Source organism: Rhinolophus sinicus, linkage group LG14 (assembly GCF_036562045.2).
Source record: "Rhinolophus sinicus isolate RSC01 linkage group LG14, ASM3656204v1, whole genome shotgun sequence".
In the NCBI taxonomy this organism is placed as follows: domain Eukaryota; kingdom Metazoa; phylum Chordata; class Mammalia; order Chiroptera; family Rhinolophidae; genus Rhinolophus; species Rhinolophus sinicus.
This window is the reverse complement of record NC_133763.1, coordinates 27,146,791-27,159,723: the sequence shown is the minus strand read 5'-3', so window position 1 is coordinate 27,159,723 and position 12,933 is coordinate 27,146,791. Positions and strand designations below refer to the sequence as shown.

At 35.8% G+C, this 12,933-nt stretch overlaps 1 long non-coding RNA gene across 3 annotated transcripts in view; it reads right to left on the bottom strand.

Moving 5' to 3' along the window:
- The window catches only part of LOC141568554 (uncharacterized), a 58,451-nt gene that overhangs the window by 19,522 nt on the left and 25,996 nt on the right, over positions 1 to 12,933 (bottom strand). Inside the window, exons 2-3 of one of the 3 annotated variants that reach the window (XR_012491704.1) lie at positions 7,844 to 7,975; positions 501 to 631 (exon numbers count right to left, since the gene is read on the bottom strand). The exons of the other annotated variants lie outside the window; for them this stretch is intronic. This is a non-coding gene — a long non-coding RNA (uncharacterized LOC141568554). The remainder of the gene's footprint in view (positions 1 to 500; positions 632 to 7,843; positions 7,976 to 12,933) is intronic. 3 annotated transcript variants of the gene reach the window in all.

The following is a 12,933-nucleotide window of genomic DNA, read 5'->3' as shown; positions in this document are numbered from 1 at the left end:
AATACATCGAAGCAAACACAGAGAGTCAGCCAGAATGGGGAAACAAAGAAACATGTCCCAAATAAAAGAACAGAAGAAAGCTCCAGAATTGGAACCAAATGAAATAGAGGTAACCAACCTATTAGAGACAAAGTTCAGAACACTGATGATAAGAATGTCTAAGGAGCTTACAGATGATATAAAGAAGGATAGAAAAATCACAATGAACACCCAGTTAGAAATAAAGAACACAATTACTTAAATAAAGAATTCACTTGAAGGAATTAACAGCAGGTTAGATGAAGCAGGGGATCCAATCAGCAAATTAGAAGACAAGTTAGCAGAGATCACCCAAACAGAACAACGGAAAGAAAAAAGAATAAAAAACAATGAAGATGGTTTAAGAGACCTGTGGGATAACATCAAGCACAACAACATACGCATCATAGGAATACCAGAAGGTGAAGAGAGGAAGTAAGGGATTGAGAACATATTTGAAGTAATAATGTCTGAAAACTTACCTAACCTGGTGAAGGAAACCGACATACAAGCCAAGGAAGTGCAGAGAGTTCCAACCAGGATAAACCCAAACAGGTCAACACCAAGACACATTATATTTAAAATGGCAAAGGTTAAAGACAAAGAGAGAATCCTAAAAGAAGCAAGAGAAAGACAGCGGGTTACATACAAAGGAATTGCTATAAGACTATCAACTGACTTTTCTACAGAAACATTGCAGGACAGGAGGGGGTGGCAGGAGACACTCAAAGTGATGGAAAACAAAGGCATACAACCTAGATTGCTTTATCCAGCAAGGCTATCATTTAAAATTGAAAGAGAGATAAAGAGCTTTCCAGAAAATGATAAGCTAAAGGAATTTATTACAACCAAGCCAGCATTGCAAGAAATACTAAAAGGACTTCTGTAAATAGAAGAAAGATGAAAACAATCTAACTGCAAATTTAAAAATGGCAATAACTATGTACCTATCAATAATCACTTTAAATGTAAATGGATTAAATTCTCCAATCAAGAGACATAGGGTGGCTGAGTGGATAAGAAAGCAAGACACTTGCATATGCTGTATACAAGAGACTCACCTCAGATCAAAAGACACACACAGGCTGAAAGTGAAGGGTTGGAGTAAGATATTTCATGAAAGTGGAAATGAGAAAAAAGCAGGAGTTGCAATACTTATATCTGACAAAATAGACTTTAAAATGAAGAACATATTAAAAGACAAAGATGGGCACTATATAATAATAAAGTGATCGATCCGACAAGAGGACATAACCTTAGTAAACATCTATGCACCCAACATAGGAGCACCTAAATATATAAAAAAGATATTGACTGACATAAATACAGAGATTAACAGTAACACTATCATAGTAGGGGACGTCAACATACCTCTGACAACAAGGGATAGGTCTTCCAGACAGAAAATCAATATGGAAACAACGGCCTTAAATGACATGTTGGACCACTTGGATTTAATCGATATTTTCAGAGCATTTCACCTCAAAGCTGCAGAATACACATTCTTCTCAAGTGCACATGGAACATTTTCCAAGATAGACCACATATTAGGCCACAAAACAAGACTTGATAAATGTAAGAAAATTGAAATCATACCAATTGTCTTCTCTGACCACAGTGCTATGAAATTAGAAATGAACTACAGGAAAAAAAACTGGAAGACACACCAATTCATGGAGGCTGAATAACATGTTACTAAATAATGAATGGGTCAACCATGAGATCAAGGAAAAAATGAAAAGCTATCTCGAGACAAACAAAAATGAAAGTACAACGACCCAAAATCTGTGGGATGCTGAGAAAGCAGTCCTAAGAGGGAAATTCATAGCATTGCAGGCCTACCCAAAGAAACAAGAAAAATCACCAATCAACAGTTTATCGTCACAGTTAAGGGATCTGGAAAAAGAACAGCAAAATAAGCCCAAAAGGAGTACAAGGAAGGAGATAATAAAGATCAGAGCAGAAATAAATGAAATAGAAACCAGAAAAACAATATAAAAGATCAATGAATCCAAGAGTTGGTTTTTAGAGAAGATAAACAAAATCGACAAACCTTTAGTCAGACTCATTAAAAAAAGAGAGAGAGGACCCAAATTAATAAAATCAGAAATGAAAGAGGAGAAGTGACAACAGATACCACAGAAATACAAAAAAATTTAAGAAATTACTATGAGCAACTATATGCCAACAAATTTGACAATCTGGAAGAAATGGACAATTTTCTAGAAGCATACAACCTTCCAAGGCTAACTCAAGAAGAAACAGAAAACCTGAATAGACTGATTACCACCAGGGAAATTGAATCAGTAATCAACAATCTCCCAACAAATAAAAGCCCTGGAACAGATGGCTTTACAAGTGAATTTTACAATCACCTATTCTCCTCAAGCTGTTCCAAAAAGTCCAGAAGGAGGGAAGGCTCCGAACACTTTTTATGAGGCCACTATCACCCTGATTCCAAAATCAGTTAAAGACACCACAAAAAAAGGAAACTACAGGCCAATATCTCTAATGAACATAGATGCAAAAATCCTCAACAAAATATTAGTGAACAGGATTCAGAAATACATTAAAAAGATCATACGCCATGATCAAGTGTTATTCATCCCTGGTATGCAAGCGTGGTTCAACATCTGCAAATCAATTGATGTGATACACCACATTAACAAAATGAAAAATAAAAATCACATGATCATATCAATAGATGCAGAAAAAGCATTTGACAAAATCCAATACCCATTTATGATAAAAACCCTTACGAAAGTGGGAATAGAGGGACCATATCTCAACATAATAAAGGCCATATATGATAAACCCACAGCTAACATCATACTCAATGGGGAAGAGCTAAAACCATTCCCCTTAAGATCAGGAAAAAGGCAAGGTTGCCCATTTTTTCCACTTCTATTCAACATAGTGCTGGAAGTTCTAGCCACAGCAATCACATAAGAAAAAGAAATAAAAGGCATCTAAATTGGTAAGGAGGAAGTGAAATTGTCACTATATGCAGATGACATGAGAGAGAACCCTAAAGACTCCACCAAGAAACTATTAGAGCTGATAGATGAATTTAGTAAAGTAGCAGGATACAAAACTAATATTTAGAAATCAGTTGCATTTGTACATACCAATAATAAAACATAAGAAGGAGAAATTTAAAAAAAAAAAAAAACAATCTCATTTACAATTGCTTCAAAGACTATGAAATACCTGGGAATACATTTAACCAAAGAAGTAAAAGATCTGTACTCAGAAAATTATATGACACTGAAGAAAGAAATGAAAGAAGATACAAGTAGATGGAAACACATACCATGTTCATAGATAGTAAGAATTAATATAGTTAAAATGTCCATACTGACTAAGGCAATATACATATTCAATGCAATTCCTATCAAACTACCAACACTGTTTTTTCACAGAAATAGAACATATAATCCTAATATTTATATGGAACCATAAAAGACCCTGGATAGCCTCAGCAATCTGGACAAATAAGAACAAAGTGGGAGGTATAACGATACCGGACATCAAATTATACTACAAGGCTACAGTAATCAAAACAGCATGGTACTGGCATAAAAACAGACACACAGATCAATGGAACAGAATGGAGAGCCCAGAAGTAAATCCATGCCTATATGGCCATTCAATCTACAACGATGGAGGCAAGAATTTACGGTGGTGTAAAGACAGTCTATTCAATAAATGGTGCTGGGAAACCTGGACAGACACATGCAAAAAAATGAAGCTGGACTACCTCCTTACACCATATGTAACAATAAATTCAAAATGGCTTAAAGACTTAGATATAAGATCTGAAACCATAAAATTCCCAGAAGAAAATATAGGAAGAAACTTTACAGACATTACCCGGAGTAAGATTTTTACTGATATATCCCCTTGGGTAAGGGAAGTAAGAGAAAAAATAAACATGTGGGATTACATCAAACTAAAAAGATTTTTCACAGCAAAGGAAACCATCAATAAAACAAAAAGGGATCCTACGGAATGGGAAAAGATATTTGCCAATGACATATCCGATAAGGGGTTAATATCAGAAATTTATAAAAAACTCACTCAACTCAACTCCAAAAAAAAAAAAAAAAAAACCAACCCAATTAAAAAATGGGCAGAGGACATGAAGAGACATTTTTCTAAAAAGGACATACATATGGAAAACAGACATATGAAAAAATGTCCAACCTCGTTAACCATCAGAGAAATGCAAATAAAAACCTCAATGAGATACCACCTCACCCCAGCCAAAATGGCTATCATCAATAAATCAACAAACAAGTGCTGGCGAGGATGTGGAGAAAAGGGAACCCTTGTGCACTGTTGTGGGATTGCAGATTGGTGCAGCCATTATGGAAAACAGTATGGAGGTATCTCAAAAATCTGAAAATGGAACTACCTTATGATCCAGCAATTCCACTCCTGGGTATCTATCTGGAGAAATCCAAAACTCTAATTCAAAAAAATTTATGCACTCCTGTGTTTATTGCAGCACTATACACAATAGCCAAGACATGGAAACAACCCAAATGCTCATCGGTAGACAACTGGATTAGGAAACTGTGGTACATTTATACAATGGAGTATTACACAGCCATAAAAAAGAAAGAAATCTTACCATTTGCAACAACATGGATGGACCTAGAGAACATTATGTTAAGTGAAATAAGTCAGAAAGAGAAAGACAAATACCATATGATCTCACTTACATGTGGAATCTAAAGAAGAGAATAAGTGAATGAACTAATGAGAAACAGTTTCGGAGACATAGAGGAAAAACTGAGGGTTGCTAGATGGGAGGGGGGTTGGGATAAGGGAGAAGGTGAGGGGATTAAGGGGATTAGAAAGCGTCAGTAACCACAAGATTGCCACTGGGTTACGAAAGTTAATTTGGGGAATGTAATCAATAATGTTGTAAAGATTTTGTAGGGTATCTGATGGACACTTGTCTCATTAGGGAGACCACCTCAGGGAAGATGTAGATGCCTGATCACTGCACTGTACACCAGAAGCTGAAGCTGAACAATAATGAATGTCAACTACAAGTTTACATATATATATATATATATATATATATATATATATATATATATATATACATATGTATATATGTATATATATATATATGTATATATATGTATATACTTACAAGAAGCGACGTACAGCATTAGGAATGGAGACAGTGGAAATGTAATGGCTGTGTGTGATGTCAGATGGATAGTGGATGGGGGGAGGGGTTTGACACAGTGTGAAGGATGTAAATGATAAATGTCTAAGTATCCCTTTGTTTTGTGCACCTGAAACTAATAAAAAAAGAATAATAATGTAAATAAAGCAGTAATAACTTCAAGAATTGAAAAACAAATAAAATAAAATAAGTAACAGAATCATTTCTCACACAAAAATAGATATCAAAACAGGGAATGAAGACGTTAAATTGTCACTTTTTGCAGATGACATGATGCTATATATAGAAAACCCTAAAGACTCCACTACAAAGCTATTAAAAATAATAAATGAATACAGTAAAGTTGCTGACTACAGAATCAATGTACAAAAGTCCATTGCATTCCTATATACTAACAATGAAATCTCAGAAAAAGAAATTAAAAAAAAAAATTCCTTTTGCAATTGCAACAAAAAGAATAAAATACCTAGGAATAATCTTATCAAAGGATGTGAAAGACTTATAAACTGAAAACTATAAGACATTTTTAATAGAGCTTGAATAAGACACAAAGAAATGGAAAGATATTCCATGTTCATGGATTAGAAGAATCAGCATAGTTAAAATGGTCATATTACCTAAAGCAATATACAGATTTAATGCAACTAGTTACTTTCAAGTGAGCTTCCATGAGGTTGGCAGCTAATTTCTCAACAGAATCTTTGCAGGCCAGAAGGGATTGGCACGGAATATTCAAAGTAAAGACAAAGAAGGACCTACAACCAAAAGTACTCTATCCATCAAGGTTATCATATAAAATTGAAGGACATATAAAGAACTTCCTAGACCAGAAAAAGTGAAAGGAAGTTCATCACCAAACCAGTATTACAAGGAATGTTACTGGGACTTGTTTGAGACAAATAAAGTAAAATAATGATAAATAATAGTAATAATAATAAATACAGATAATAAAATGGCAATACCTACATACCTATCAACAATTACTTTCTTTTTTTTTTTTTCTTTTTTTTAATTAAATTTATTGGGGTGACAATTGTTAGTAAAATTACATAGATTTCAGGTGTACAATTCTGTATTACATCATCTATAATGTAACAATTACTTTCAATGTAAATTAATTAAATGCTTCAATAAAAAGTATGGTGGCAGAATGTATAAGAAAACAAGATCTTTACATATGCTGCCTGTATGAGACTCATTTCAGTTTGAAAAAGACACACAGACTGAAAGGGATGGAAAAAGTCATTTCATGAAAATGGGAAAACAAACAAAAATTATTGGGTAGTAGGACTTACACTAGCCAAAATAGACTTTAAAACAAAGACTATAACAAGAGAAAAGATGGACCCAGTAATCCCACTTCTGAGCATTTGTCCAAAAAAACCCAAAACAGTACTTGGAAGGGACGTGTGCATACATATATTTAAAGCAGCACTGTTTACAATGGCCAAGGTGTGGAGGTATCCTGGATGTCCCTCAGTGGATAAATGGATAAAAGAAGGTGGTACATATATGCAATGGAATATTGCTCGGCCATGGAAGGGAATGGGTCCTTGCCATGTGCGGTGGTATGCATGGACCTGGGGAATATTTTGCTGAGTAGAGTGTCAGACAGAGAAAGATGTTATGTGATTTCACTTATATGTGAAATCTAAAGAACAAAATAAACAAACAAAACAAGACAGAAACAAACTCATAGATACAGAGAATATTTTGATAGTTGCCAGATGAGAAGGGTTTAGGGGGGAGGGGCATGAAAAAGGGGAAGGAATTAAGAAGTACAAATTGGTTGTTACAAAGTCGTCATGGGAATAGCATAAGGAACATAGTCAATGATATTGTAATAACTACGTATGGTGTCAGATGGGTATTAGATTTACCGGGGTGATAGATGGGAGGCGAATTAGGGGTCAGGGTGAAATGGTTAAAGGATTAAGAACAACAAATTAGTAGTTACAAAATAAGCGTGAGGATATAAAGTAAAGCATAGGTGATATAGTCAATAATACAGTAATAATTATGTACTCGTACACTCTTGATTCCACCAACGGTTCATCACAAATAGGAAGAGGCCTCGGGTTGCAAGCTAGACTCAGAAGGATTCCTCTCTGATCTTTCCTTCCTGGTCACCTGTTTCTCGGAGCTACACAGGACATCAAAATTCATCAAAATAAATGGTTCCCAAATCTTGCTGGAGACAGAATCACATCTGGAGCTTTTAAGAAATGCGCGTCCCAGGGAGGCTCCCCAACATGTTTATGAGTCACACTCTCCGAGGGAAGGGCTTGTTGGGGAACCTTATTTGTAAAAAGCTCCCCCAGATGATTCTGATGAGCAAGGAGAAGGTTTGGAGTCTCAGGCCTCACTTGATTCCTTCATCTTTCAGATGAAGCTACCAACAAAACCTACAAACAGAAACTCAGACTCTAGTCCAATGTTCTTTTCATTGTACACCCAATCCTGTCACTCACAACACACAGCCTATAAGAGGGTAATGATCGTATTTCAGAGATTTATCTGTAGAGAGAGGTGGAGGTGTTTTATTTACAAACCACGAGGCGGTTAAAGATGTAATCATGCAGTTATGTTCAAAGCCCACAACTTCGTAAAGCAACATACTTCTGTGACAGGAATATGCAGCTCTGGAACCATAAGTTTCCCGGGTGGATTGATTTAAGTCTGAAGTGAAAGAGTCCTCTTAGAAGTAGAGCCTTGGTCAGCTGTAGAGAGCAGTGTCACTCAGATAAGACCCTGGGGAGAAAAGAAGGTGTGAATTGTGGTATTGGAACAGCCCTCCCAAAGCTGGCGACATGAATTTTGAATTATGGTTTCCATAGCCAGCTCATTGTTAAAAAAGGCAGGGGCTGTTAGGCCACTTTGGGTTTTTTTTTGGTTTGTTTGTTTGTTTTTTTAATCCGTGTCTATGGCCAATGGAAAGTATGCTTTTAAAAGACCAAGTTGAATTTCCCAGTCAAGGATACGAGTGAAAGCTTCTTTCTTTTTTCCTTTCTGGGCTCCATGGAAGTCTCCAGAGCACAGATCCTTATCCAAGCAAAAAAAAGAGGGTGTGTGCTATGGCCCGCCCTGGCTGGTCTCGAGTGAGGGCCTGTGGGCTTGGGCCAGGAGCAGGAATTCCCCACACAGACAGTGAGTCTGCTGCTCGAGACAGGAGCGGCGGCTCCGTAGAAAGCCACTCAGTTCCCTGCCACCAAGTAACACTCACACACAACACACACACAGCTGCAGAAAATGGAGTATTTGAAAGAAGTGTTATTTTTCCCTAGAATACACAGTGCCCTTATTTCCTTAGGGGTGCAATAAAAATTAGCCATGAATAGATTGCCAAATGCAGCTAAGAGTCAGCAAGGATATTTATCTCCACAGGCTGGGGTTGTTGGGACGGGTTCCTGGGACAAACTTTGAATACTTCAATAAATCATAATGAAAGATTAAAATAAGAAAGCACTTGCTAAACATGTCTGCAAGGAGGCTTTTATGCTGTTTTTTCCCCCCTACCAACTGCTGCTCAGAGATTTCACTGGGCTGTTTGAATCCAATAGAAAATGTGTATTTGTTTGAGGTGGGAGAAAAAAAAAAGAATTTCATGATTGGAGATTTCACTTACATGGGTGTTTGAAGTCAAAATTCAATTGGTAAATCTAAGTGCATCTGTTATATCACGTGTAAAAAACAATAATTTAAAAAAGAGAATATATTCCCAGGACATGTAAATTCTTAGCAAAATACCTATTGAAATGTGTCATTTGTTTTCTATTTCATTAAGATACAAGAATCAATGTCCTTAAAAACCTGCAAAAAAAATCAATCATTTTTAAAAATTACGAAATATCCTTGTGAGTATTATTGGGCAACTATGGATTCGAAGAAATTTATAGCTATCAGTGTTCATAAAGAGACACATTCCTGTGGCTCAGTTCCCCTGTAGTAAATAAGAATTCTTTATTTGTTTATAGCAGGAGATGGAACAAAGCAAGAGTAAGAGGCCCTTTGTAGCTTAGAAGTTGTCCCTTCCTGAAGTTGGATCTACTCTTCCTTGAACACCCATCATAACATCTACATCTGTGAGGGAGCCTCCGTGTGCAGCCCCATGCCTGGCCGCCTCCTCTGAATCCAGGAGTAGTCAGACAGGCTCCTGCTATTGCTCTTCTCTCTGCTGACATAGCCTATCTCACCACTCAGAGAATAGCAAGCTCACCAAGGCAGGGATCATGCCTTAGGCTTCTGCTATTGGCTGGTTTGGGTCCCCTAAAATTTCACATGTTGAAGTTCCCAGTACCTCAGAAGGTGAGTATATTTGGAGATAGGATCTTTAAAGAGACAATTAAGGTAAACTGAGGTTATTAGGGTGGGCGTTAATACAAATATAAATGGTGTCCATATAAGAAAAGGAGATTAGAACACAGACACACATGTGCAAGAGGGAAGACTATGTGAAGACACAGAAGAAGATGGCCATATCCACAAGCCAAGCAGAGAAGCCTCAGAAGAAACAACCCTGCTGACACATTTATCTCTGACTTCCATCACCCAGGACTGCGAGAAAATAAATGTCTGTTGTTTAAGTGACCCAGTCAGTGGTACTTTGCTATGGCAGCCTTGGCAAATTAATACAGCTTCCTATGTACTCTTACACATAGCTTTGAGCCTTGAGCAAAGAAGGAGTTCAAAACTTATTTGTTGGTGTATTAGTTTGCTATATATAACATAACAACATAAATATGTTTAATAACATATAATATATAATAGAGAATTATATAAATTAATGCATTAATATATTACATATTATAACTAGTGTATAATATACAATTGTTATAATTATATAACATACTAATATATTATATGTATTATAATGTATATGATGCATTGTATTATATAGAAAACATAGACTAGTATTTATATAGGTTTATATGTATTATATGACAACATAATAAATAGTATATATACAGAAGAAATATAAGTGTGTGAAAAGAGAGTTGCTCTTCTATGAAAACTACAAAAATTTAGGAAGTTCTAAAAACTTGCCATAAGTAAGATGTTTGTAAAATATTTAAAATAAAATAAAAACTATAAAAATCTAGCAGCCTCTCACTGGACTTCTGCTTCCAGAAAGATGTAATAGATATGTTTTTTCCCTTTGCTCTTGCGAAGTACAAACAAAAACAATAGATAGTATATATAGCTCAAACACAAGAAGACTCTTAAAGGTAGAGAGAAGAAGGCAACCAGCTAGAGAACTCAGGACCCAAGGAAAAAATGGTGATGTATTCCTTGGGTTTTCTTTTTGCTTTATATATCCCAGACAAATAGCTGAAGAACCCAGCAACCCAGAAGTGTTAACAAGTATAAACTATAAAAACCCCAAGAAAAGTCTACTGTCTCTAGCCCAAGGACTAGAAAACGGGGAGCCTCACAATACAAAAAAAACTTTTAGAAAATGACTGCTCTACTCTATCCAAAAACAAGAGAAAAACTGTGGCACCAGTCCCACCTCACTAGCAATGGTTAAGTGAGAGGCCTACTCCCCATTGTCTCCAAGCTATAATGAGATATCCTAAATGCCCTGTCAGGGTGTGTCACAAAAGGCTAAGTAATGGACTGAGAATTGCATGCCCAATGGAGGATGAAGACCCTTTCCCACAGTGATAGAAGAGAGACATCCATCCCCACCCAGTGGTAACAAGGAGCTCCTCCCACTCCCCACTGGGGTGATGTCAAAGGAGACCTAATGGAGAGTCAGGACTTTTACCACCCCTGATGCAGTGTCAGTGAAGGCCACATGGTGAGCAGTAACAAGGCATCCCTCACCATCCCGGCCAGGGTGGTGTCAGTGGAGGTCTGGTGGGAAGCCAGAACTCCCACTTCCAACCAGCCGTTGCAAGGAGCCCATCCTCCAGTGGATGTCAATGAAGGTCAAGGGGAAACCTAGACTTCTACCCTCACCTGGCAGGAATAAGGCAGAAGCCTCTTTCCTCTGCTGGAGTAATGTCAGAGGAAGACAGATCAGACAGAACATTTAAATAAAATCCAAATTCTCATGACACAATTTCCAAAATGTCAAAATTTCAATTGAAAATTACTCATTCTACCAAGGATCAGGACAATTTCAACCTGAATTAAATAAAAAGACATCCAACACCAAGATGCCGGAGATGTTACAATTATTTGACAAAGATTTTAAAGCTGCCAACATAAACATTCTTCAGTGAGCAATTAAATACACCCTTGAAACAAATGACAGAACAGAAATTCTTAGCAAATAGAAGACATAAAGTAAAACAAAAGGGATATTTTAGGGAAAAAAATACAATAACTGAAATTAGAAAAAAAAAACAACCTTCAATAGATATACCAGACAACAACATGAAGGGGACAGAGGACAAATTGGTGAACTGAATGATGGAAAAACAGAAATTACTCAGTCTGAACAGTTAAAAAAAAAAAAAAAAAAAAAAGATAGGAAAAAAGAAAACAAGTCTCAGGGACCTGTAGGTCTATTAAAAAACAAAACTAGCATTAATGGCATCAGTCCCTGAAAAAAAAAAAAAAGGAGAATGAGAGTGAGTCTGAAAAGCTATGCAATGAAATAATGGCTTAAAAAGCTCTAAAGTTGGCAAAAGACATTACCAAGTTTCAAGAAGATGGGCAAACTCCAAAATAGGATGCACCCAAAGAAATTCATACCAAAGAACGTTTTTGTCACACTACTAAAATGTAAGGACAAAGAAAAAAATCTGGAAAATAGCAAGAGAAAAAAATATACTTCTCTAGGGGGAAACCAATTTGAATGAAAGTAAGTTCTCTTCAGAAATTAGAGGGTCCATAATGTTTTTTTAATTGGTGAAAGAAAATAACTATCAACCCAGAATCCTAATTCAGAAAATACCCTTCAAAATGAAGAGAACACAATACATCTCAGATGAAGAAAAAAGAATTTGCTGCCAAAAGAGAAACCTAAAAGAAGAGCTAAATGAAGTTCTCTAAACAGAAAGGAAATGCTAAAGGAAGGAAACTTGGGACATTAGGAAATAAGAACTAACAATGGAAAGAGTAAAAATATGTATATAAACAATACATTTTCCTTCTCCTATTGAATTTTCCAAATTACGCTTAATGGTTGAAACAAAAATGATAACACATTTTGATGTGACTAAAAGTATGAGAAGAAATATTTAAGACAATTATATTTTAAGAAAGGTTAGGAATAGGATATAAAGGGAAGTAAAGTTTTTAAACTTTACTCAAACTAGAATATATTGACACCAATAGATTGTGATTTAAAAAAAAATCTATAGAGATACATGAAAAAACACAGAGATAAATCAAAATGGAATTAAAAAAAATCCAAGTAATTCCTTCCTGTGGAGGAAGCCTGAAGAAATGAAAAACAGAGATTAAACAGAAAAGAAAAATAAAATGGTACCCTTAAGGCCTAACAATTCAATCACATTAAATTAAATAATCTAAATAGATCACTTAAAAGACAAAGATTGGCAGAGTGGATTGAATATGATGACACAACTATGCCTACAAGAAACTCATTTGAAACATGATGATATAGGTAAATAGAAAGAAAAAGATAGGAAAAAGATACATCATTCAAACATAAATCAAAAGAGAGAAGGGAAAGCTATAGTAATATCTGATAAAAATTAAGACTTCAGAGCAAAGAAAATTACCAGTGACAGAGA